The sequence below is a fragment of the Balaenoptera borealis genome (genome assembly GCF_965194805.1).
Source record: "Balaenoptera borealis genome assembly, chromosome: 10".
Classification (NCBI taxonomy): Eukaryota; Metazoa; Chordata; class Mammalia; order Artiodactyla; family Balaenopteridae; genus Balaenoptera; species Balaenoptera borealis.
The window spans coordinates 79,674,416-79,699,914 of NC_138874.1; the positions used below are offsets into that span (position 1 = coordinate 79,674,416).

Here is a 25,499-nt window from a genome sequence, read left to right on the forward strand (position 1 = left end):
AAGTTGATGACACACAACTTAGCACTAAAAAGGGTCTGCTTTTTTGTTTCTGTTTTTGTTTTCTAGGGCTGAGTAGCATTCCATTGTAAATATATACACTACATCTTCTTTAGCCATTCATCCATGGATGCACACAGGTTATTTCCATATCTTGGGTATTGTAAATAATGCTGCAATGAACAAAGGGGTATATATGCCTTTTTGAATTAGTGTTTTCCTGTTCTTCAGATAAATACCCAGAAGTGGAATAGGTGGATCACATGGTAGTTCTCTTTCAATTTTTTGGGAACCCTTATACTGGTTTCCATAGTGGCTGCATCAATTTACACTCCCACCAACAGTGTACACTTGCCATTTGTGACAACATGGATGGACCTAGAGGGTATTATGCTAAGTGAAATAAGTCATATGATATCACTTATATGTGGAATCCAAAAAAAAAAAAAAAAAGAACCAAACCAAACCAAAATAAAACTTACAGATACAGAGAAGACATTGGTGGTTAGCAGAGGAGAGGAGGGTTGGAGGTGAGCGAAATCAGTGAAAGAGGAGTCTTATATGGTGACGGATGGCAACTAGACTTGTGGTGATCACTTTGTAGGGTACACACATATCAAATTATTGCAGAATATAAAACTAATGTTATTTGTCAATTACGCCTCAGTAAAAAAAGGTAGGGTCTTTTTATCTTTCTCAAATTTTCTATCGTATCCAGTAGTTAACTGTCCGCTATAGCTCATGATGAAAAGACACTCTCCAATAGTGGGCTAACTTTTTTTTTATGTCAAAAGAATGTTGTGTTGGGACTTCCCTGGCAGTCTGGTGGTTAAGACTCTGCACTTCCAATGCAGGGGGCATGGGTTTGATCCCTGGTCGGGGCACTAAGATCCCACATGCCTCAGGGCGTGCCCAAAAAATAAAAAACAAAATAAAATTAAATTAAATAATGTTGTGTTAACTGCAAAAAAACCTGCACAGGTTTGTAGGTTTAAGAGATAGAAATCAGTGATGACAGTGTTTCCTAAGTATGCTTTGTGGAATAATAATCTGATAAAAGGCTCCATGCTTCAAAAAAAAAATTCAAATGAGCCTAGGAACTGCATACCGTAATCCTTCCTAGGGCCAGCAGTACACATTAGCATGTTAGAAGCTCCTGGAAATCCTCCAGTAAAGAAACTCTACCAGGATTTCTTAAACTGACTTCATCAAGGCTGTCCTGCTCTCCACCCCTTTTTCTCCTTAGTAACTATGAACTCCCTATGGAAACACTGGGAGGTACTGGCACAAAGAGGACCTGAACTCAGGTCTTCTGATTTCAAAGTCCAAACTTGTCCCTACTGAACCCCCAAATCTGACTCTGGAATGAAAATGGACAATATGTCCAACTTCCAACTTCCCAGACCAAATAACAATCAACCAAATGGCAGCAAAGCTTAAAAGCTATTCCAGACCTTGCAAAAGAGTTGGGCATTCTCTCTTCTGAACATCTACAGTGCTGTGCACCTTCCTGACATATTCCCTTGTGGTCAAGTGTCTGTCTAGACTGTCCCAGGGGGCTATGAGTGACCGTGGAAGGGCTACAATCTTTAAGCATCCATGTATCTTACCTTCCCAGGGCCCAAAAGGTGCTCAATCAGTATCTACTCAATATCTAAGGGAATGTCCTTTATAACTAGCAACATGTAGATGGTTTAATGGAAAGTAAAACTACTGAAAATGCCATTGATACTGAAAATTGCTTTCAAACAACTTGAATGGTCAAGGAGAATAAGATGGGCATCCTCCAGAAAGAAATATGAAACCAAAGTGAATCTCTGGCCACTTAAAAACCACTGCAGAGGGGCTTCAATCATCACTACTACTACCTAGAGTGACAAGAAGACACCCACCAAATGGGAGTCCTGGCAGAAGGTCCTGTACGAAAGGGAATCTCTTGGCATCAGACCCCAAACCGCTCTCCAAATATTCCTCAGCAGAATTAGGATAAGAGCCGAGGGAACGCTCAACAGCTTGAAGTGGTTATGAGAACTCTAGAGAAAAATCCTCGATTGAATGTTCAGGCCCAAGGAAATGAACATGGGCTTTTCATATAGGTTCTTCACTTCTCCCCTTGCCTGATTGATGCAGGAAGTCTACCAGGAGGGGAAAACCCCTCAGAACCACAAAGAACAGACCAAGGCCAAGGTACTATTTCACTTCTCTTTGATGAGGAAACAGTCAGATAATCTCCTCTTCAGACACAATCATCTTCAAAATAGAAAAATATCAAATGGTAGGAGACCATATAGGGCCATGAGACACACACACGCACGTGCACACACTCTCTCTCTCTGGCATTGCAAGCTTCTATCCAAATGAAGGAACACTAATCTTGCAAAAAGCAAGTCCGTCAGGCAGTCTGAGACAGCCAGTAGAATTCTTAAGAGACAGCAAGATAAACCAATAGCTTCCATTAATTGACTAGGACAAAAAACTGTTCACTCCTTAAGACAGTTCGTATGATTCCCCCCAATTTGGAATGCTCCTTCGAATCCTCTTCAACAAGTTCCAGATTCTTCCCTTAGCCTTTAAGGTCCTTCTCTGCAAAGCCTTTCCTGGCCACTCCTTCACAATCTTTCCCCCCTCTCTGAATTCCTACGTCACTGATATCTGTGCCACAAAATATCATTTCACTGTCTTGTGTGCACGATGTGGTAGAAAGAGCACCAGCTGTGTGAGGCAGGGAGCCTGCAGTTGAGACCCAACTCAGCTACGTCTCTTCTTGACAAAATCCTTTAACCTCTTCAAGCTCAGATTCCTCTGGAAAATGGGATTAACAACTACCTTACCTACCTTCACACAGGCTGCTACTGCTGTGACCAGCATGTAAAAGGAATGAAAGCTATTAATTACTCCAAGAAATACGTCTTGCTCTTTTTGTAATATCCTGCTTCCTTTCTATTTGCCCAACAGGGCCCATAGTGACATTTCATAACTATTTAATGAAGCTGCCACTTCCAAATGGCATTTTTAAAAGCCCAAATCATTCGGACACACATGAGGAAACACATCTTTCAGAATTTCATGAGAAAAGAAAATTTATATTTCAAGCAAGATTTGAAGCTTGAAAATCAAGGCAAACACGTAGTTTTCCTGCAGCTGATGCTGAAATCACGTGATAAGGAAAAAACTCATTTCTATGGAAGTATCTATTGGGCAGCTACTCAGTACTTCAAAGGCCACAGCTAAAAGATGAGGACTTACTCACTGACCCCAGAGCCTGGCTGTAGGAGGAGAGGTGAGGCAGTGACTGTCCCCTGGACCCATACACTCAACTTAGAACATATTGTGGTGTTTCTGAGAAGGGAAAGGCAAACTGCTTTCATACCTAGACCCGGAACACTGTACATTAGGCTGGACTCAGAAAACAACTACTACCACCATCATCCAGAAAAGCCACCCTGAATCCATTACTGGGAGAAAGTTAAGAAATAACATAGTGCTCAAATCATTAGACTCAGTTCTCAGAACTGGGAAGATGTAATAGAAGAAAAAAAGCTGTACATAAACTCTTTATTCCAAAACACTACAGAATTTGAGAGACGGAAGAGGTGCTGGAACTCTCATGCATCTGTAACTTTTGGACATAAGTAAACTACAGTCCAGGGAGATGGTGATTTGTCTAAAATCTCATACATAGCAAAGAGTCAGTCCTGGGTCTAGGCAGAGACTCAAGATGCTTTTCAGGGCTTTCCCACTATAAATAGTCAATGGTCTCACAGATTTGAGAATGTATGAAAGATAATCTGAAAAGTCTTTTTAAAACTTATGGAGTCCTAGAAGATAAAGGGCAGGAAGAACACTTCATTATATATTCTAAACTCACCAAGGTTTTAACTAAATAAAAAATAAATCTGTGAATACAATTCAGCTCCAATTCTTAAAATAGGTATTTTAGGCTTTAATATTTAAAAAGGCATTAGATAATATTCCACCACACACTATAACCTCTTTATAAATAATCATCAAAGCCAGACATCTAAAAAAAGAAAAAATAAGTTAAAGCAATTATCCTGGTACTGAAAAAAAAACATTAACCAGCAAAATCACTAAATAACTCATTTATGAACATTTATCCTTATTCAAAAAGAATCTATTATATTATCTTGTTACCTGACATTGTCTAGGAACAAGACATTGTTGCATTAACAAAAAGCAACCTTATGAATTACATACTGAACACAATTTTTCAAAACTTAGAATACCACAAAATACACAGTACAACTATCCACACAGAAAATGCTCAGAAAATCTGAGTTTTAATGCTTATTCTGGCATTAACTTGTACTCCAATATCAGGGCCTCAATTTCCTATACTGGAATAGTTCACTCCATTTGCTTGTTCCATTAATTAAGTGAATTCACATGTACCTGATAGTGGTTTGGATAACATAAAGCAATACATTAAAACGTAAGAAATGATTATACTGAATATAATTTATTCTCCTTTGAAGATTCAATGAACTTCTAAAACAAAGGCCATGAAATTAAGAATTGAATTTTCATGCTTTTTTTAAGGCACGATGGACCCAAGACTGAACAAACATAGATGGCATATCAGTGAAGAAACTATGGAGAAGTTCCAGATGTTTCTAAATGCTGATAATGGCAAATGAAAGTAGGAAGCAGTACATAGCGTAAATGCCAAGTAAACTTCCCGCTCCACGCTCCATGTATCAAATCTCTAAGAACAAAAGCAATGTGGGGCACACACATGATTTTACTCTACTAGCTTATATAATCAACTTCATGCAATATCAAAATTTGGTGAGCACGTAATATTTAGCTCAGACTTTATAACATGAAAGTACCTGTGGGTACTTTGTTAAAGAGAAATACAAATCAAGAATTGATATTATGGGGCTTCCCTGGTGGCGCAGTGGTTAAGAATCCGCCTGCCAATGCAGGGGACACGGGTTTGTGCCCTGGTCCGGGAAGATCCCACATGCCACGGAGCAACTAAGCCTGTGCGCCACAACTACTGAGCCTGCGCCCTAGAGCACGCAAGCCACAACTGCTGAGCCCGCGTGCTGCAACTACTGAAACCCACGCACCTAGAGCCCGTGCTCCACAACAAGAGAAGCCACTGCAATGAGAAGCCCGCGCACCATAACGAAGAGTAGCCCCTGCTCGCCACAACTAGAGAAAGTCCGCGCGCAGCAACAAAGACCCAACGCAGCCCCCAAAAATAAATAAATAAAATAAAGAAATAGAAAGGAAAAAAAAAAAGAATTGATACTATTTTATTCTGAAACAGACGAACTGCCTTTTTGTAAACGCTTCAAGTCCAGATAAAGGTCTTTACATCTACTAGAACTTTCCATAAAAGTCAACAGTAACCTAATGGACCTTTTAGGGCAATGCGGCCCACTGAAAAACTCATGAGGTAGGTGTTAAGCCTTCTCTGACTCAATCTGGATAGCTCCTGAATGCTTTTCTCCAAACCAATCTAATTAGCTGTAAAATTTTTTGGTTGTTATTTAACAAGTAAAGAATTAACTTAAATAGGCAGAATTCATAAAATTGTATTTATCTGAAGAAGAAAAAATGGCTAGAATAACAACCACACAGTTTCAATCTATTCTTGAGGAGATTTTAGATGACTTTTGATGCTTTAACCTTTAAATCGTAATTTCTTTTAAATCGCTATTACGTGCAGTGTTCACAATTCCATAGTCAACTCTGGTTAGCAAACCATCCCTTTTGAAACGGCTCCTTGAACTAAGTATATGCTGGCCTATTTGGCTGAGATGCAAGAAAGAAGAGCTTGCTGAAGTAAACATATTTGCCTCTTGGTCCACTTAAACTGTTAGAAGAGCCTCATATGGACATCTTTGGGTCTCCTCTCTGCCTTATTTAATGATGTTTAATATTTTGATTCTGCAATATCTGAAATGTATTCTTTCTCTGCAGTTGCCCTATAATTAACCCAATTGATAGCCTCCCTTTTTGTATCTCCCTCCCTAATGACCCATTCCAATGTAGGAGCCCTCAGTGTTCCAGAGGGAAAGATGATTTTTGGCTGACAAAGGTAGTATATATAACACAATGACAAGAAACCAGCCATGTCAACTGTATGCTATAAATCATGATTCCAGTGGTTCTCTGACAGTGTGAAATACAAAACCGTTTCATCCATTTCTTGGAAAGTCCTACCACCAGCAAGACTAGCTCATTCCATTTCCTATACACCAGGCCTCCGTTTGGGTCTTCTCTGATGGAATGTAAACATTTAGTAACAGAAAATTCAAAGAATCATTTATTGTGGCAAAAATTAGAAACAACCTAAAACTGAGAATTAAATACATCATGATATAACAGAATACTAAGCCTCCATTAAAGACTAGACTATACTTCTATATTTATTGTGATACATATTTATATATATATGTGTATATATAGTTTTGTCAAACAGGTTACAAAAGAGAATGATACCATTTTTGGAAACACACATGTATCGCGAACATCCATAGGAAAAAAGTCTAGAAGGTGTATATCACCTTTGAACTGTTACCTTTGGGTGATAAAATTATGAAATAATTTTTGGCTTTATTTTTTCCAGTGTTTTCTAATTTCTCTGATAAAGACATATTACTTGTGTTTAGAAAAGAAAAACGATGTTTTTCTTTCAAGCATATTCTATGCTTTTAAACACGTAGGCTGCATTGTAAAACTAAAAATAGATGTTTCCTACATTTGCTTTCTTTAAAAATATGAAATGGGCTTGCAGATTTCTCTAAATAACTGGAACTTTTGCCCTCTGTGTATAATTAGGTTCCAAAACCATCATATTCACCAAACATAATGGTCTCAGGATAAGAGCCAAACCACCCACAAAGATGAAGCTGAAATCTGAACTTAAGTGCATAAAGAAATTCCAGTCTCAGATATTTCCCATCATTCCAGAGAGAAACAACAACAAACCATCAGAATGACAACTCTTCTATCATCTAGATTTTCTTCAGTATCCATCTATCCAGTCTACTGCCAAATGTAAAAACCATTTGAAAACTCTGCCTTGTTGTCATTAGAGTAAGGAAAACTTTGCATAACGCTAATGACAACTAATCACTATAGTTTTCCCCTGGGGTTTCATTCTTAGAACCCAATTACCAAAACTCTGAAGAGATATGAACTGCCTCTCTAGGTCTGAAACCAGCAGGTCTGTTTTATAATATTCATCAAGTTAATCTGTAGTCCCGGGACAAAGACTCAATCTGGCAACTCAAGCATGTTAGGACATAATCAACGTTTCCAAATTCCATCGGCTCTCACATCCAGAAGCCTGGGAAAGGCGAACACAGGCTCTTATTTCCATCACACCTCATGCCATTCCTTGCCTTTATTCCTATTCCTCTTTTTTAAAATAAAAGCTAAAACCCTTCCACTTTACTGCTTGTTCAGCTGGAATTAAAAAGACTGCACGTACCTCTGAATCTATCATAAATGTAAATCAGGGCTATGAAAAAAGTCACTGGCTTAAGAAAAAAGATGAAGCCATGTTTTCCCATCCTGTGTTTTTAAGAAACTTCAAGAAATTAATGTAAATTACAAAAGAGAAGTAAATGCAATATAGCCCCTTAGAGACTCTTCAATAAGCAAGAGTTCACAGGTTTCCCATGGAAAAAGTAATCTCAGTTAAGAATGAACAAGTAATTGAAAAGTATAAACCATATGAGGAAATAATCCACTAAGAGGTAAAGCTAGCAGGTGTGACAAACAGGAAGTTTACCAAACCATGAACTTGAGAAAACAAAGTAAGTTTGAAGAGTGGTAAAGTGAGCATACTAATGATATAAAAGAAAGAATTAACACATTAATAAAAGAATAAGACACGGTAGGGGGGGAAAAAAAAAAAAAGACAGGTGTTTTAAAGAAAATACAGGAAAATCCCAGGTTCTCTCCTTGGCCTGCGGTGGGCTGATACCTCAGGATGAAAGGGAGAGCAAAAGGTTAAAGGGAGGTCATAAGAGGAAGGGAAATCAGCAAATATATAAAGTATATGTTTAAAGGCAATTGACAGGTTTTCTCAAATCCCCCAAACTCAAGCAATCCAGCATCCACAGAGTCTTTTTTGCAGGGAGAAAAGGAGGGGAAAATGGAATCCACTCTATCAAAAGACAAATCTTATTTTAAAAAAGATGTCTAACTAAACATGTGCATTAGTTTCCATCGCCTCTTAAAACTCTCCTCAAATGATAATATAGGGATGAAAAAGAAAAGAGAAAAAAAAGCAAAGAGAAAAAAAAGCAAAGAGAACAAAAGAGACAACTAGTTTAGGAGGCTGGGAAGCAGATGGGCTAGTGGCAACTGACAGCAATCCCAAGAAAACAGAACCCTAAGCCAGGAAGGAGGAAAAATGAAAAGCAAACCGTGTAACAGAGGCCTTAAAAGAATGAGGAATTGGAGGTGCAGATAACTTGCAAAATGGGGGTGAAGGTGGAGCTGAAAATAGGACTGGTCGAAAGACCATTTCAAAAGTTACCTTTAGATTCTCACTTTGCACAGTGGAACAACTAGCTGTCCTCCACACCAGAGAAGACTGAAAGTTTATTGTCTGGAAAAGGGAAATGAGAGTTGCTAGAACAGGGGACAGGAACACAGTTCAAAGTAGGACCATCATCCTAACTACAATGGATTAAGTAAAAGTTGCAAACAGATGTTAAGTCAGACCTGCCCTAGCCCTTTACCTTATTAGACACCCAGAATACTGGGAGCCAGGATGAAAACTTCCAGGCAGATCTTTTTTTTCTTCCCCTGGGATCTCCAGACATTTTAAGAGAAAAGAGCACTGATCGTCTTGCACTGAAATCCATGCAAACAAGCTCCACTCATGCAAAGTGCTTTCAGACAGCATTTTTAAGTGCCTTCTTTAAAATAAGAATGGACGTCCCCCCCCCCACGCCAAAATTAACAGACATTTGAAGAAACTCTAATAAATATGAAAGCCAGAGCTTAAAACAAAAAAGAACCTGGAAGAAGAAACTAAGTAGGGAAATTATAATGTTAAGAAAAACTATTATTAACATTCTCAAAGATATTGAACAAGAACAAAATGGTACCAAAAAAAAATATTCAGAGAATTTTTAAAAGAAACGTCTTGGAAATTCATGGTAATCAGAAAATAAAGTTGGAAAAAAAATCTCAGAAAGTAGAACAAGACAGAAAGACGGAAAATTGAGAGAAAAGGTAAGAGCACTAAAAAAGTCATCTAGAAAATTCAATATGTGATTAGTAGGAGCTCAAGAAAGAGCACAGGAAAAAACAGGAAAGTTATAATCAAAGAAAGCGTTCAAGAAAGTTTTTCAGCACTCAAGGGGATATGAATTGCTATACTCAGAGAGTTCATCACATATTCAAGAACAATGACTGAAAATACATTTGTTATCATTATTCTGTACTAACTTATTTTTTTAAAGGAAAGGAGACCCTGCAGAATGCTCTAGCCCCATCCTGCTTTTCACCATCCTGGCTATGCTTTCCTCCATCTTACCTCAAACCACAGCTGCCAGTCTCCATCTCTGACCTTCCTTACTGGTATTTCTGTCCCTGACCACACGGACCACTGCAGGCTTAAAGCACAAAGCCACTGTTTTGGTATTGAAGGGTAGCAGAATATGCTACTTTGGCATAAGGATTATTTTGAGCTGAAGGCAACTGAGAAATGAAACCAAGCAGGATGCTGTGGGGCCCTCCCAGGCAGCAAAGCCTTTCCGTGTCCCCTTCTTGTTTGTAGGAAAGCTTCCTGGACCTTCTCTGAGCTCCAAAGGGCAGATTCAAACAGTTACTAATTAGGGGAGTGAGGGAATACAGAAAGAAACAACAGTGCAGGATGGGGCAGGGTCCTGGTTCCTCCTCAGGGGATGTGCATAATACTTTGATACATACCTCTGAGTTCTTCTGCAGGAACTAGGGCCCTCGTGGTGGACCCCTGACTGGCTGGAACCAGAAGGCTGATGATTGAGATTCCTGGAACAGCTCCCTGTTAGCTCACCACCAACCAGTCAGAGGAGGGTTACACGCCCTGCAGTGCCCCCCCAACACCAATTTTGCCTATAAAAACTCTTCCCCGAGAAGAAGAGTTCAGGCTTTTTGAGCACGAGCCACCCGTTCTCCTTGCTTTTGCCCTGCAATAAATCTTTCTGTGCTCCACGCTCCAATGTTTTGGTTTGGCCTCACTGTGCATTGGGCATACAAACTATTCTATTCAACAAAAGAAGCAGATACGGGAAAAGCTCTCTGCTCTCCCCTTATTTGCCCAAAAGTAGGACATAAGTTTGTAAAAGTATTCCCTCTCCCTGCTCTACCAGGAAGGACAGAAGTTAATCACTGGAGACAACCTTAAGAGTCTAAAAACTTAACAGCCCAGAGATGGCACTGGGGGAATCTATATAACAAACCTTGGTAACACTAGACCTTCTCTACCATTAGTTTTCCGACATATTTGCCTTCTCACGTTTGCTTCCCCTAGAAGCTCCAAGTCCTTTTCCTTTGTCTCGTCACTACTCTAAAAATTTGTTGTTCTTTTGTTAAGACGCTATATAAACTCAAGTTCTTACCACCCTTTTGAGTTACTCATGGCTAGTGTTCCCATGTGCATACGCCACAAGCATTAATAAATTTGCTTACTTTTCTCTTGTTAATCTGTCTTCTGTCAGTCTAACTTGTGGGGCCCCTGCCAGAGACCTAACATGGGTGGAGAAGGAAGATTCTTCCCCTCCTTACAATATCTAAATGTAGAAGTTTTAGTCACACTATTGTAATAGGCAATGGTACCTCTTTAATACTAAAGAAATGATGAGAATAACAGTACCATAAAATTTAGATACATTTTGTAAACAGTAACCATAATCCCACATTTTCTAAGGCAGTTCAGGTTTCAAATATATTTTTCTCGTCTCGTACACCATCAAAATGTCTTAGAAGGTTTAACATTTCAGTTTCTAAATTCCCTCCCAGAATGCTTCCACTACCTAGAAATTGTTAGAGATTTTAGATGTGTGCTGATGATTTTACTCAGAAGCATCACTACTTTTAATAATCTATGGACTTTGGAAGACCGATTGGGGCCCTAATCACCACACATAATAATAAAACACAACTAATTTAAAGTACAACTTTGGTGTTTAAATTGGGACCACATAGTGTTGGTAACGGATTAATAGCAGGCTGAGAGAAAACACAGTTTCTTGATTAATGTAAAATAAAAAGCCTTATCTAAAGTGAAGTAAGTTTTTACAGTCTACCGAGGATTAGAAATCCCCACTGGTTGGGAAACCAAAGCCTTTCCATGTCAGTGAGAAAAGGTCTATCTAATCTCTTCTAAATCTATACTTGTCTCCTTCCCTGGTCTCCTGGATTTCAGGGAAAGCAAGTGTATGTCTTCTTTACCTTTATCTCCACACTCAAAAAAAAAAATACATTAAGCATTTTTTTCTGACAGCAAGTATACCAACTCTTAAAAATGAATACCCATCAACTCATCAGCTTTTCTCTGGGCTTCATTGACCATGTCTTCTTGGTTCTAGCGATCTGATAATTTCCCAAACTTACAGGGCCCATCTTCACTGAGCTTCTGCATCAACTGACCGATGGTTAGCAGCATCAAAGCTCAGCTGCACAGAAGGAATGCTCCTCATCCACCAAGTTGGTCAGCACTGGAGCACAGTCTCAGGTTGTAAAGGGACCTGTAAAAGCTTTTGCTTTGGCTAAGGTAGAATACCACCAGGGGGCAGCAGAAAGTCTATCAAATTACAGACTCATCCCAGCACCTTTCCCAAACTACGAAGGATTTTAGAGACATCTTCCAACAGAGACCCTACACCTGAGCAATACAACTATGTGTGGAATTGCAAGAACTAGAACCCCTGTTTTCTAAATCATCAATTGATGCTCCTTACACTATACCCATGTGATTACAACGTGGATCTAGTGACTCTACAATTAGCAATACGGCCATTTCCATAGTTTTCCAGACAACACACTGCATATCTGAGCTATCCTGCAATCTCACCTAAACAAGACCATGTCTGGGGTGTAGGATCTCAAGGAAGTACAAAACCCTACAATTAAAGAACAGACAGGGACTTCCCTGGTGGTGCAGTGGTTAAGAATCCACCTGTCAATGCAGGGGACACGGGTTCGATCCCTGGTCCAGGAAGATCCCACACACCACGGAGCACCTAAGCCCGTGCACCACAACTACTGAGCCTGTGCTCTAGAGCCCGTGTTCCGCAACAAGAGAAGCCACTGCAGTGAGAAGCCTGCGCACTGCAACAAAGAGTAGCCCCTGCCCACTGCAACTAGAACAAGCCCACGCACAGCAACGAAGGCCCACGCACAGCAACGAAGGCCCACGCACAGCAACGAAGACCCAACACAGACAAAAATAAATTAAGAAAAATAAATATACAAAAAACACACAGTTTACCAGAAGCACTAACCTTAAGACAATCACTTAAATATTTATTCTTGGTTTATATAAAAACGTAATAAGCTTTATTTTCTAGCTTCCATAACTATAACTTAATGCAACAAAATTAGAACCTTGCAACTAAGTCAGTGATGTAAAAATATGTAAAATTACATAAGTTGTAAAATTAGTTAACTTTTTTTTTAAGGCATGATAAAATTAAAAGATCTGAACGACCACAGCTAGGCTATCGGGCATTAGGTGACATAAGTTCTTTGCTTTTTTTAAAAAATAAATTTATTTATTTATTTGTTTATTTATTTATTTATTAATGGCTGCATTGGGTCTTTGTTGCTGTGCGCGGGCTTTCTCTAGTTGCAGTGAGCGGGGGCTGCTCATTGCTGCGGTGCGTGGGCTTCCCCTTGTGGTGGCTTCTCTTGTCGCCGAGCACAGGCTCTAGGCGCACGGGCTTCAGTAGTTGTAGCACATGGGCTCAGTAGTTGTGGCTCACAGGCTCCAGAGTGCAGGCTCGGTAGCTGTGGTGCATGGGCTTAGTTGCTCCACGGCATGTGGGATCTTACCAGACCAGGGATGGAACCCATGTCCCCTGCATTGGCAGGCAGATTCTTAACCACTGCGTCACCAGGGAAGTCCCAAGTTCTTTGCTCTTAAAAAGCCTTGAACATATATCACTGTGTTATGTTATAGTGAACTAAGTTCAAAATGAGTCATATATAAAGTGTTCTCTCAACTCAATGCAAGTTCACAGGCATTTATGAAGTCTCTAACATTAACACACGTGACACTAAGTGTATAAAATATAGCTTTAAACAAATAACCATAAAAATACCAGTCAAAATACTCCATAGATGAAATTAAAGGACAAACAACACCAGACAAAATCGTTTTTTAAATCTGTCATAGATTACAAATATGAAGAGTTCTTAAAAATCAATTAAGGAGGGCTTCCCTGGTGGCGCAGTGGTTGAGAATCTGCCTGCTAATGCAGGGGACACGGGTTCGAGCCCTGGTCTGGGAAGATCCCACATGCCGCGGAGCAACTAGGCCCGTGAGCCACAACTACTGAGCCTGCGCTCCGCAACAAGAGAAGCCACGATAGTGAGAGGCCCGTCCACCGCGATGAAGAGTGGCCCCCGCTTGCCGCAACTGGAGAAAGCCCTCGCATAGAAACGAAGACCCAACACAGCCAAAAATTAAGAAAAAAAAAAAAAAATCAATTAAGGAAAAGACTTTAAACAAAGATTACAAACAGGCCAAACACACACACACACACACACAAAGTCAAAAAAATCAATCTCACAAGTTTAAAAAAAAAAAGAAAAAGAAAAAGAAAAATTACAGCGAGGTGCCATTCTTCAGCTATTGAGTTGGCAAAGATGAAAAAGAACCATAATTTTAAAAAAACAACAGTGTCACCAAGGGTCTAAGTTCTGCTAATTGTACCTGTGAAGTTCCTCATGAATCCATTTACTTCTCTTTACTTCATACAACCACCATGGTTTAGCCAACACCACATTTCATTTGAATTACTGCCACAGCCTCCTCAATGATATTCTTGTGTCCAAACGCCAAGTGCTTTCTCCATAGGGTGGCAAAGAGAACTTCTTCAACTGTGTGCTTCCCATCTTTGAAATCCTGCAGTGCTTCCCACTGCTCTTAGAATAAAATCCATACTTAATTGTTATACAGCTTACAAGACTCGTCCTGCCTTTGCATGGCCAAGTACTTCCACCGCACACTACACATCTACTATGCTAGTCTTTTTTAGTTCCTAACCACCCCAGGACCTTTGAACATGCTGTTACAGCTACCTGGGACACTTTCACCCTATTCTTTCTTCACTATTGGCTTTCACTCAACTTTCAGGCCTCCACTCTTCTTTCTTTTTTTTTTTTTTTTTTGAAGGGGGTGTAATGTTTAATTGGCATTCAAAGGTATTATCAGCTAAATATTAAAAAGTATTAAATGTACATCTCACAAAAAATTACATTTGTCCTTAACTTTTCCTTCTCTCTGATCCACATGTTATTAATACATCATAATACAATATATATGCCACATATTCAGGCCTCCGCTCTTATATGTCATCTCTTCACCAAGCCTTTCATGATCATCCTCTTACCTACATCATCATCTTACTTGCTGAGTGTCTTTCTGCCCTGCCAGAACGGAAGCTCCAGGATGGAAGGTCTCTTGTGTTTTTTCACTATTGTATCCTTGAGAGCTAGCACACAGTAGGCACTCAATATAAATATCTGTTTCATGAGTGAAAAAATAAACACTAGAGAAGGAAGGTAGCTGACTATATTTGATTCTAAGAACATAGGTCTTAAACCCAGATTCTCCATAATGTGGGGATGACCAGATCATTCTCAATAAAACTCATGTATTTTCTTTAAAACTCCCAAGTATTAAAAAAAGAATAAATCCATAAACCATTTCATCAAAAAATTAATTTAAAAAAATCTCCTGAAAAGAAATACAGCTAGGATTTTCAGATGGGGAAACATATTTCCTTTAATCATACCATTTTTTCCTTTTAGACTTAATTTAGTATGAGAAGAAAATAACATTGAGCCCTGTTGGTAGGAACTTAATTTCTTAAACATGTAGAAGGAATCGCTATCCAATTGTTATGCCTAAAGAGAAGGCTCAGAGAGGTTCCTTAATTTGTATTCTTTGTTATAAGTAAATTAAAAGAAAATGCAGAGTAAATGCTATAACAGAAAAACCAAAAGTATTCAAACAAAATTTAAAACTTCACATTTATACAATAATTAAAGCAAAAATACTTGTTTTTTTTTTTCAAATTGTGTACACAGCCATTTTCCACCCGAAATTAAGCCCTCACACTTTTCAAAGTTACCAAAATCCTCCTTAGTAGTATGTTTAATCAGATTTTTAAGAGTGTCACAGTAAGAAACAGAGCCTAAATATGAAAGCTTACAGATGTTTCTCAACATGCTTCTGAAGGTACGATAACTCCCAGATCCTTTATAGATTTGTTGTTCATTAATCTGCATTAGCTGTTGAGACAGTGGTTGGAACAATAATATAGGCACATCTAAGCAACATGGCATGGAGATGCCATGTCCCTAATTATTCATTCCTCAATAGGCCCTGGCCACTAAAATAGAGCTGTAAGTATCACTGTCCTGAGTTGCGTTTTTTAATGCTCAGATCATGTAGTGCTCATTTCTTTTCAAAATTCTGTATGCATTAACACCTAAACCACTTGACAAAATGTCAGTTTCACATACAATGAGAACATTATGTTATCATAACCTGAAAAGGTGACATAACTCATTAAAAGAATTTCAGAATCTTGTCAAATGATCTAAAGATGTAAACTGTGAGATCAAAGAATTTAACTTGCAAATGCCACAAGTTATTTCAGTATAAAAGAGAAACAAAGAGCAAGGGAAAATATGGATTTGATCTGTAGAAGAACCAAACACCAGTCATGAAGATCGAAATTGGAAAAGTGACTAAGAACAATTATGTACTACATCTAGGGGAAAAGAAACTCTCAATGTCTCAGTAATGGGGAGGGGTAAAATTTAGCCCCTAATACGCCAAAAATGGCTTTCCAGATTATTTCTGAAAACTACATTCTTACCATAAAATAACAGTGGAAGTCCCATGGGTGTCCATTCCATGTTTGATCGTGTTCCACACCTATGCTAGAAGAATTAAACTACATACATAATAAAAGATCCGCATATCTAAATTAAGTTCTTTTTGTATAGAGCTAAGTATATATTATAGAGATCCTGTTCATTGAAGGAACTTGATGATCAGCATTCAGGGAGCCTATTACCAAAGCACTCTGGAAAGGCAAGAGGCACATCAACTTCACTGAAGACAAAGCCCAAATTTATCTTCTATTTATATTCCTAATGAGCTTTTCTTTTTGGCATAAACAAAGCGAGCACTGAAGAGCTAAGGACTGAAAATTAGACATATTAATAAAAGCCAAATCACTGAATCCAAATAAAACCAAACATTTATTAAGCACCTACTATGCATAAAGCATTGTCACAGGCATTCTGGGAAACTGGGACACATACAGCACTGTTCCTGCTTAACCAGGTTAAAATGACCAAAAACCAAATTCCGACTCTTCTCCAAACCTACTCCTCTTGCATGCCTTCTTCAGCTTAGTAAATTGCAATTCCATCCTACCATATGCTCTGGCAAAGAATCTTTGCTGGCACGTTTTCTCTGCCCCTATCCAATCCATTACAGCATAAGACCCATAATATTCCAAGAAGTATCTGTGAACTAATTGGAAACTTTTATTCAGAAATACTCCAAACTTGAGTAAAAATAAATAAGCCAGACCTAAAACCTTCAATGGACTAGTATATCATCTAGCACAGAAGAGGCTCTTAATAAATATTTGTTGAATGCATGAGTGAATGAAGGAGTGGAATTATTTATCTTTGTTTCTAAAGCTCATTATTGTATTGAGCACCTACTCTTAAAGCACTATGTATCCCTGACAATGACAATTCATAATCCAGTAGCGTAGCAAAGAGAACATGCTAAGGTAGGATATATGGAACAAAAAGTGCTCAAAGTATGAAACAGGAGGTAAGTATAAATAATATATGCTAAGATTCAGTAAAGGCAAAAACAATTTAAAAAAATTAGTTAATACTGCCACAACCTTTACGTAAGGCAATGTGACACTACTTATCAAAATCTGTAACATACTTTATGCTCCAGAAATTCCATTTCTAATAATCTTGCTTCAGAAATATTAACAACTGAGTCAAGACATACGTTCAAAAATGTTCCCTGCAGCCCTGTTCACACAGCAGAATTTCCAAATGCATCTAAACATCCTTCATTGTGGTATGGATAAATAAATGTGGTACCTCCTCACAACAGAACACCATGCAGTCATTTCAAAGAACAAGGTGTAGGAAAGAATGAGGTGTATCTGTAGATAGCGATGTGTCTGTGATACAGAAATACATATTATTTTCATTTTAAAATGTATATATTTCAAGGCAGGCTCCATGGCTTACCTGATAAAGGTGCCTGTGTAGTAAAATGTGTATATTTTGCTGTAAATGTGTATATGTATGTATAAGCATAGAAAGTCTGGAAGTATATACAACACAGAGGCTATGGGGGAACAGGGATGGAGAACTGGAGTGGGTGAGGGAATTTCACTTGTTTATACACGGTGTATATGCAATAATCACATATCAGTCTGTACTTAAAAAGATTAGAGAGAATGCAAGAGGAAAAGGAGAAAGAGAAGAAGAGGGAAGGGAAAAATGACTACCAAAGAATTCTCAAGTCCAGAGTTACACATGTCTTTTAAAATATAAATGTCCATCTGGGATCAGCTGCCCAAGCTAGGAGGTCATGAAATTCACCTTCTCTTGCAGCTGTATCTTCTTGGGATTTCTACTCCTCTCCCTCTTTGAAAACCCATGTTGCTTGGGACCTGCCCCAACCTTGCTGGCAGTGGCAGTTCTGGTGAGCATAAAAGTAAAGAAAAACAGAAGGGAAGAAGGATCAGGAGAGCAGCTCCCTGCTCCCTTCCGAAGCCCCTGGCAGGCACTGCTGTTCTGTCCTAGAGCTGAGACCATCCTTCATCCTTAACCCTGATGCTTGCGTAAGTGTCCAAATTCACAGCAGACTCACCCAGCGTGGGCATTCCTCAGAAAGCTCCACCAACCAAGACCGACATGGTCACCAAACTAAACCTTTCTCTTTTTATCCACAATTTGAATAGAGACAGGGTTCTACAATGCAGACTTTTTAATCTTCTCTCTTTCTGATCTTGCAAGCAGTAAAAACATGACCCGAAGAAGAACACAATTATAGAAATGGGGCTACCCAGGTCTGGAGCATGTTCCCGGGAACCCAGACTAGAAAGAGGCAGGGACTTTCCCAGTTTCTCCAGGCCCTTGAGCTCCTAACCAGCCCATTAGCAGAATCTGTAGAGACATCTACAGGTCACTGCCTACCTGGCTTCATCCTGCTGCCAGAGGCTGCAATGGAGTGATGTGTGGCCTTCTCAAGGACCATTCAGAACCCATTTCCCAAACATTACTTATTTGTGCCCCAATTTACCAGCTATATTACCTGGACAATTATTTATTTAACAGTGTTCTTCAAATTGGCTTGTACTCTGCCTTCTTTTTTAAAACTGTCTAGTCCTAGATCCATATATATGCTGTTTACAAGAGACCCACTTCAGACCTAGGGACACATACAGACTGAAAGTAAGGGGATGGAAAAAGATATTCCATGCAAATGGAAATCAAAAGAAAGCTGGAGTAGCAATACTCATATCAGATAAAATAGACTTTAAAATAAAGAATGTTACAAGAGACAAGGAAGGACACTACATAATGATCAGGGATCAATCCAAGAAGAAGATATAACAATTATAAATATATATGCACCCAACATAGGAGCACCTCAATACATAAGGCAACTGCGAGCAGCTATAAAAGAGGAAATCAACAGTAACACAATAATAGTGGGGGACTTTAACACCTCACTTACACCAATGGACAGATCATCCAAAATGAAAATTAATAAGGAAACACAAGCTTTAAATGACACAGTAGACCAGATAGATTTAATTGATATCTATAGGACATTCCATCCACAAACAGCAGATTACACTTTCTTCTCAAGTGCGCATGGAACATTCTCTAGCATAGATCACATCTTGGGTCACAAATCAAGCCTCAGTAAATTTACGAAAATTGAAATCATATCAAGCATCTTTTCTGACCACAACGCTATGAGATTAGAAATGAATTACAGGGAAAAAAACATAAAAAACACAAACACATGGAGGCTAAACAATACATTACTAAATAACCAAGAGATCACTGAAGAAATCAAAGAGGAAATCAAAAAATACCTAGAGACAAATGACAAAGAAAACACGATGATCCAAAACCTATGGGATGCAGCAAAAGTAGTTCTAAGAGGGATGTTTATAGCAATACAATCCTACCTCAAGAAACAACAAATATCTCAAATAAACAATCTAAACTTGCACCTAAAGGAACTAGAGAAAGAAGAACAAACAAAACCCAAAGTTAGTAGAAGGAAAGAAATCATAAAGATCAGAGCAGAAATAAATGAAATAGACACAAAGAAAACAATAGCAAAGATCATCAGAACTAGAAGCTGGTTCTTTGAGAAGATAAACAAAATTGATAAACCATTAGCCAGACTCATCAAGAAAAAGAGGGAGAGGACTCAAATCAATAAAATTAGAAATGAAAAGGAGAAGTTACAACAGACACCACAGAAATACAAAGCATCCTAAGAGACTACTACAAGCAACTCTATGCCAATAAAATGGACAAACTGGAAGAAATGGACAAATTTTTAGAAAAGTATAACCTTCCAAGACTGAACCAGGAAGATACAGAAAATATGAACAGACCAATCACAAGTAATGAAATTGAAACTATGATTAAAAATCTTCCAACAAACAAAAGTCCAGGACCAGATGGCTTCACAGGTAAATTCTTTTTTTTTTTTTTAAATAATTTTATTTATTTTGGCTGTGTTGGGTCTTCGTTGCTGCGCGCGGGCTTTCTCTAGTTGCGGCGAGTGGGGGCCGCTCTTCGTTGGGGTGTGTGGGCTTCTCAATGCGGTGGCTTCTCCTGTTGTGGAGCATGGGCTCCAGGCACATGGACCCCAGTAGTTGTGGCTCACAGGTGTCAGTAGTTGTGGCTCACGGGCTCTAGAGTGCAGGCTCAGTAGTTGTGGCGCACAGGCGTAGTTGCTCCGCAGCATGCGGGATCTTCCTGGACCAGGGCTCGAACCCGTGTCCCCTGCATTGGCAGGCGGATTCTTAACCACTGCGCCACCAGGGAAGCCCCCACAGGTGAATTCTATCAAACATTTAGAGAAGAGCTAACACCCAACCTTGTCAAACTCTTCCAAAAAACTGCAGAGGAAGGAACACTCCCAAACTCATTCTATGAGGCCACCATCGCCCTGATACCAAAACCAGACAAAGATATTGAAAAAAAAGAAAATTACAGACCAGTATCACCCATGAATATAGATGCAAAAATCCTCAACAAAATACTAGCAAACAGAATCCAACAACACATTAAAAGGATCATACACCATGACCAAGTGGAATTTATCCCAGGGATGCAAGGATTCTTCAATATACGCAAATCAATCAATGTGATACATCATATTAACAAACTGAAGAAAAAAACCATATTATCATCTCAATAGATGCAGAGAAAGCTTTTGACAAAATTCAACATCCATTTATGACAAAAACTCTCCAGAAAGTGGGCATAGAGGGAACCTACCTCAACATAATAAAGGCCATATATGACAAACCCACAGCAAACATCATTCTCAATGGTGAAAAACTGAAAGCATTTCCTCTAAGATCAGGAACAAGACAAGGTTGCCCACACTCACCACTCTTATTCAACATAGTTTTGGAAGCCCTAGCCACGGCAATCAGAGAAGAAAAAGAAATAAAAGGAATACAAATTGGAAAAGAAGTAAAACTGTCACTGTTTGCAGATAACATGACACTATACATAGAGAATCCTAAAGATGCCACCAGAAAAGTACTAGAGCTAACCACTGAATTTGGTAAATTCGCAGGATACAAAATTAATGCACAGAAATCTCTTGCATTCCTATACACTAAGGATGAAAAGTCTGAAAGAGAAATTAAGGAAACACTCCCATTTACCACTGTAACAAAAAGAATAAAATAGTTAGGAATAAACCTACCTAGGGAGACAAAAGACCTGTATGCAGAAAACTATAAGACAATGATGAAAGAAATTAAAGATGATACAAACAGATGGAGAGATATACCATGTTCTTGGATTGGAAGAATCAATATTGTGAAAATGACTATACTACCCAAAGCAATCTACAGATTCAATGCAATCTCTATCAAATTACCAATGGCATTTTTTACAGAACTAGAAGAAAAAATCTTAAAATTTGTATGGAGATACAAAAGACCCCGAATAGCCAAAACAGTCTTGAGGGAAAAAAAAGAAGCTGGAGGAATCAGACTTCCTGACTTCAGACTATACTACAAAGCTACAGTAATCAAGACAATATGGTACTGGCACAAAAACAGAAATATAGATCAATGGAACAGGATAGAAAGCCCAGAGATAAACCTATGCACCTATGGTCAACTAATCTATGACAAAGGAGGCAAGGCTATACAATGGAGAAACGACAGTCTCTTCAATAAGTGGTGCTGGGAAAACTAGACATCTACATGTAAAAGAATGAAATTAGAACACTCCCTAACACCATACACAAAAATAAACTCAAAATGGATTAGAGACCTAAATGGAAGACCAGACACTATAAAACTCTTAGAGGAAAACATAGGAAGAACACTCTTTGATATAAATCACAGCAAGATCTGTTTTGATCCACCTCCTAGAGTAATGGAAATAAAAACAAAAATAAGGGACCTAATGAAACTTCAAAGCTTTGGCACAGCAAAGGAAACTACAAACAAGATGAAAAGACAACCCTCAGAATGGGAGAAAATATTTGCAAACAAATCAACAGACAAAGGATTAATCTCCAAAATATATAAACAGCTCATGCAGCTCAGTATTAAAAAAACAATCAACTCAATCCAGAAATCGGCAGAAGACCTAGACATTTCTCCAAAGAAGACATACAGATGGCCGAGAAGCACATGAAAAGCTGCTCAACATCACTAATTACTAGAGAAATGCAAATCAAAACTACAATGAGGTATCACCTCACACTAGTTAGAATGGGCATCATCAGAAAATCTACAAACAACAAATGCTGGAGAGGGTGTGGAGAAAAGGGAACCCTCTTGCATTTTTGGTGGGAATGTAAATTGATACAGCCACTATGGAGAACAGTATGGAGGCTCCTTAAAAAACTAAAAACAGAATTACCATATGACCCAGCAATCCCACTACTGGGCATACACCCAGAGAAAACCATAATTCAAAATGACACATGCACCCCAATGTTCATTGCAGCACTATTTACAATAGCCAGGTCATGGAAGCAACCTAAGTGCCCATCAACAGACGAATGGATAAAGAAGATGTGGTATATATATACAATGGAATATTACTCAGCCATAAAAAGGAACGAAATTGGGTCATTTGTAGAGACGTGGATGGATCTAGAGACTGTCATACAGAGTGAAGTAAGTCAGAAAGAGAAAAACAAATATCGTATATTAACGCATATATGTGGATTCTAGAAAAATGGTACAGATGAACCGGTTTGCAGGGCAGAAATTGAGACACAGATGTAGAGAACAAACATATGGACACCAAGGGGAGAAAGCCGTGGGGCGGGGGTGGTGGTGTGATGAATTGGGAGATTGGGATTGACATACATATACTAATATGTATAAAATGGATAACTAAGAAGAACCTGCTGTATAAAAAAATAAATGAAATAAAATTAAAAAAAAAAAAACACAAAACACTGTCTTGTCCTAGGCAACAATATCCATGAAAACAGATATTTAATGTACTGGCAATTTTTTTTCAAACGAATGAACATTAAAGCAAATATATAACTGAGAATTTTAACAGTATTGTCTGATTCCCATGGAATGTAAAACAGTTTGAGAAGAGTGTTCTGAACAAGCCATTCTGGGAAAGTGTACTGAGGTGCAAACAAGAGCAAAGGACTCTGGGAGCACTACCTATGCAGAAGTGTGGTGCTGCCATGACCACAGATTTTGTCTTTAAGAAAGTAATCGGAAGTGGAGAGAGAAGGGACAGCGGGGAAAAGTCCTCATGTGAGTTTCCTCCATCCCTATTTGCAGTTTACTTCAAATCAAATTGCTTTGCCCCTAGGACCCTGTTTTTGTTCTGAATTTTAACATTTAAAAAACAATTAAAGAGCTTTAGTTTGGGGTGATAAGTTCTGGAGATGGACACTGGTGATGGTTGTACAAGAAATGCATATACTTAATACCACTAAATTGTGCACTTAAAATGGTTAAAATGGTAAAAGTGATGTTATGTATATTTTGCCACGAATTTTTAAAAATGTTAAAAACAAAAAGCCAACCATGCTCAGCCGCTGAGCTGAACGGAGTCATGAGTGGCCCTGCCGCAGGCCCAGGTGGGGTAAGGCAGCTCTGCGTGGCCCTGATGAATCCATCTGTCTTTGCCTCTTGTCTTTTTCCCATCCACCTTGCAGGGGCTTAACTGCAGTGTGGAAGGGGACATGGGGCGGTTCCTAACCCATCACTTGCTAAATGTTCACATCCCTTTGCTGTACAGTGTGACGAAGAAGAAAGTGGCATTTCAGGCAACCCTGCTCTCCACCTGTAAAGCACATGGGTAGGAGACAGGTCTTCATCTTCCTCTTCTTCTTTTTAATTCTCTGGTACTACCAGGTTAAAACTATTAGATAAAATTAGATTGTTAGATGGATACACGTATATATACCTTTCATATTAGGTAGCTTTTACACGGTACTAAACTTGGGAATTAAGAATTGGGATTACAGTTAATTGACTTTTGACCTGTGGGTTTCAGTCGGCACCAATGTCAGGGGGAAGAAAGGAGTCCACAGGTTCAACAATAAGAAAGCGACTAAATGAATCAGTACCCTTACAAGTAATTCCACAAAATTATAATTTAAATCTTCTTGGAAAATGTTCAATGATGTGGAAGAATGCATGTGATATTCTATATTGCAAATTTTAAGCAAGTTTCTGTTCAGTATATATATATATGGCATGATCATGGTTTTGTGATAACTGTATCACAGATAGAATACATTACGCACAGAAGATAAGACTTTAGGTCTACACACCAAACTGATGACAGTTACCTCTGGTGACTTAACAATTCTACTTATCTTCTTACAGTTCAAAATTCATTATAATGAACATATTATTTTTCTAATCAATACAAGGCTATAATAAACAAACATAAATAAATAAATAGCTGTTTTAAAAGTGGATGCCCTCCCTCAATTACACACACACACTTGCCCTCTCCCCACCCACCTCCTGCTGAAAACCCCCAGACACAACCTTTGTCCTCTGTTATCAACAGAAACTGAGAGGAGCGACTGTGGAGCTGGCAGACTAAATTTAGCAGACAGATCCAAGTTAGAGTTCCTCTCAAAGAACCCCTGGAAATAGCTCTGGTCTCATGAAACTGGACTTCCTCGGTCTGTCACTCTGGGCTTCATTTTATGAGCTTCTGATTTTATCAAACGGCCACAGGAATTACATACTATTAAAAATAGCACCACAGTATGCTGGTTGGTGTAACTTCTTGGCAAAGAGCAACTTGTTTTCTGCATTTCTGTGAAACACTTAATACATATAAATCAAAATAACAAAGGTCAAAGTCTTCAGAAGCAGGTTATTAACTTCAGGAGTTAAAATCAACAGTACAATAGATTCTTATTAAGAAGGAAAAAAAAAAACTTTAAAAAAAATGAATGCTTAAATCTCTTATGTGAAGGTGCTTTATAAACTATAAAATTATCCAATTCTTGAAGCAAAAATTTTGGGTAAGTTTATTGTACCAATTTTGCAGGTGAGGCTCAGAAAGTAAGTGATCTCAAGTTAGATCTTTAGCACTGAAATAGTGCTACAATTCTATTACATCAAAGAATTTTCCAGAATTTATCACTAAGTTATTTAGACTTGAACAGAGCCAAATGATCCACTTCTGTTTTTCTTTTAAAGTTAAAAAGACTTTCATTGTAATTATATTTTATCAAGATTTAAACATTTTATAGATGATTTTTTTTTTTTTTTGCATTCTCCTCTTTGGCCTGAACTTTTAAAACAATCTACTCATTTTTCCAAAATATCAATTTCTAGTAAGACAAAATGATGGTTTTCTTCTTGTATCTTTTGCATTAAACAGTATAAGCTTCACTTGTGCCAACGATATTTATAGAGAAAAGTTTGAGAGAGCCGGGTAGCAAGAAGAGACAGAAACATGGTATTTATAATTTGGAGATGCAGGACGTAGAAATTATTTGA

General features: G+C 38.4%; 1 protein-coding gene across 22 annotated transcripts in view; it reads right to left on the minus strand.

Moving 5' to 3' along the window:
• The window catches only part of SGMS1 (sphingomyelin synthase 1), a 294,748-nt gene that overhangs the window by 39,258 nt on the left and 229,991 nt on the right, over nt 1–25,499 (minus strand). Inside the window, exon 1 of one of the 22 annotated variants that reach the window (XM_082339539.1) lies at nt 13,916–14,096. The exons of the other annotated variants lie outside the window; for them this stretch is intronic. The gene's annotated coding sequence lies outside the window, so the exon portion shown is untranslated. Of the gene's footprint in view, nt 1–13,915; nt 14,097–25,499 lie in introns of those variants that run through there. 22 annotated transcript variants of the gene reach the window in all.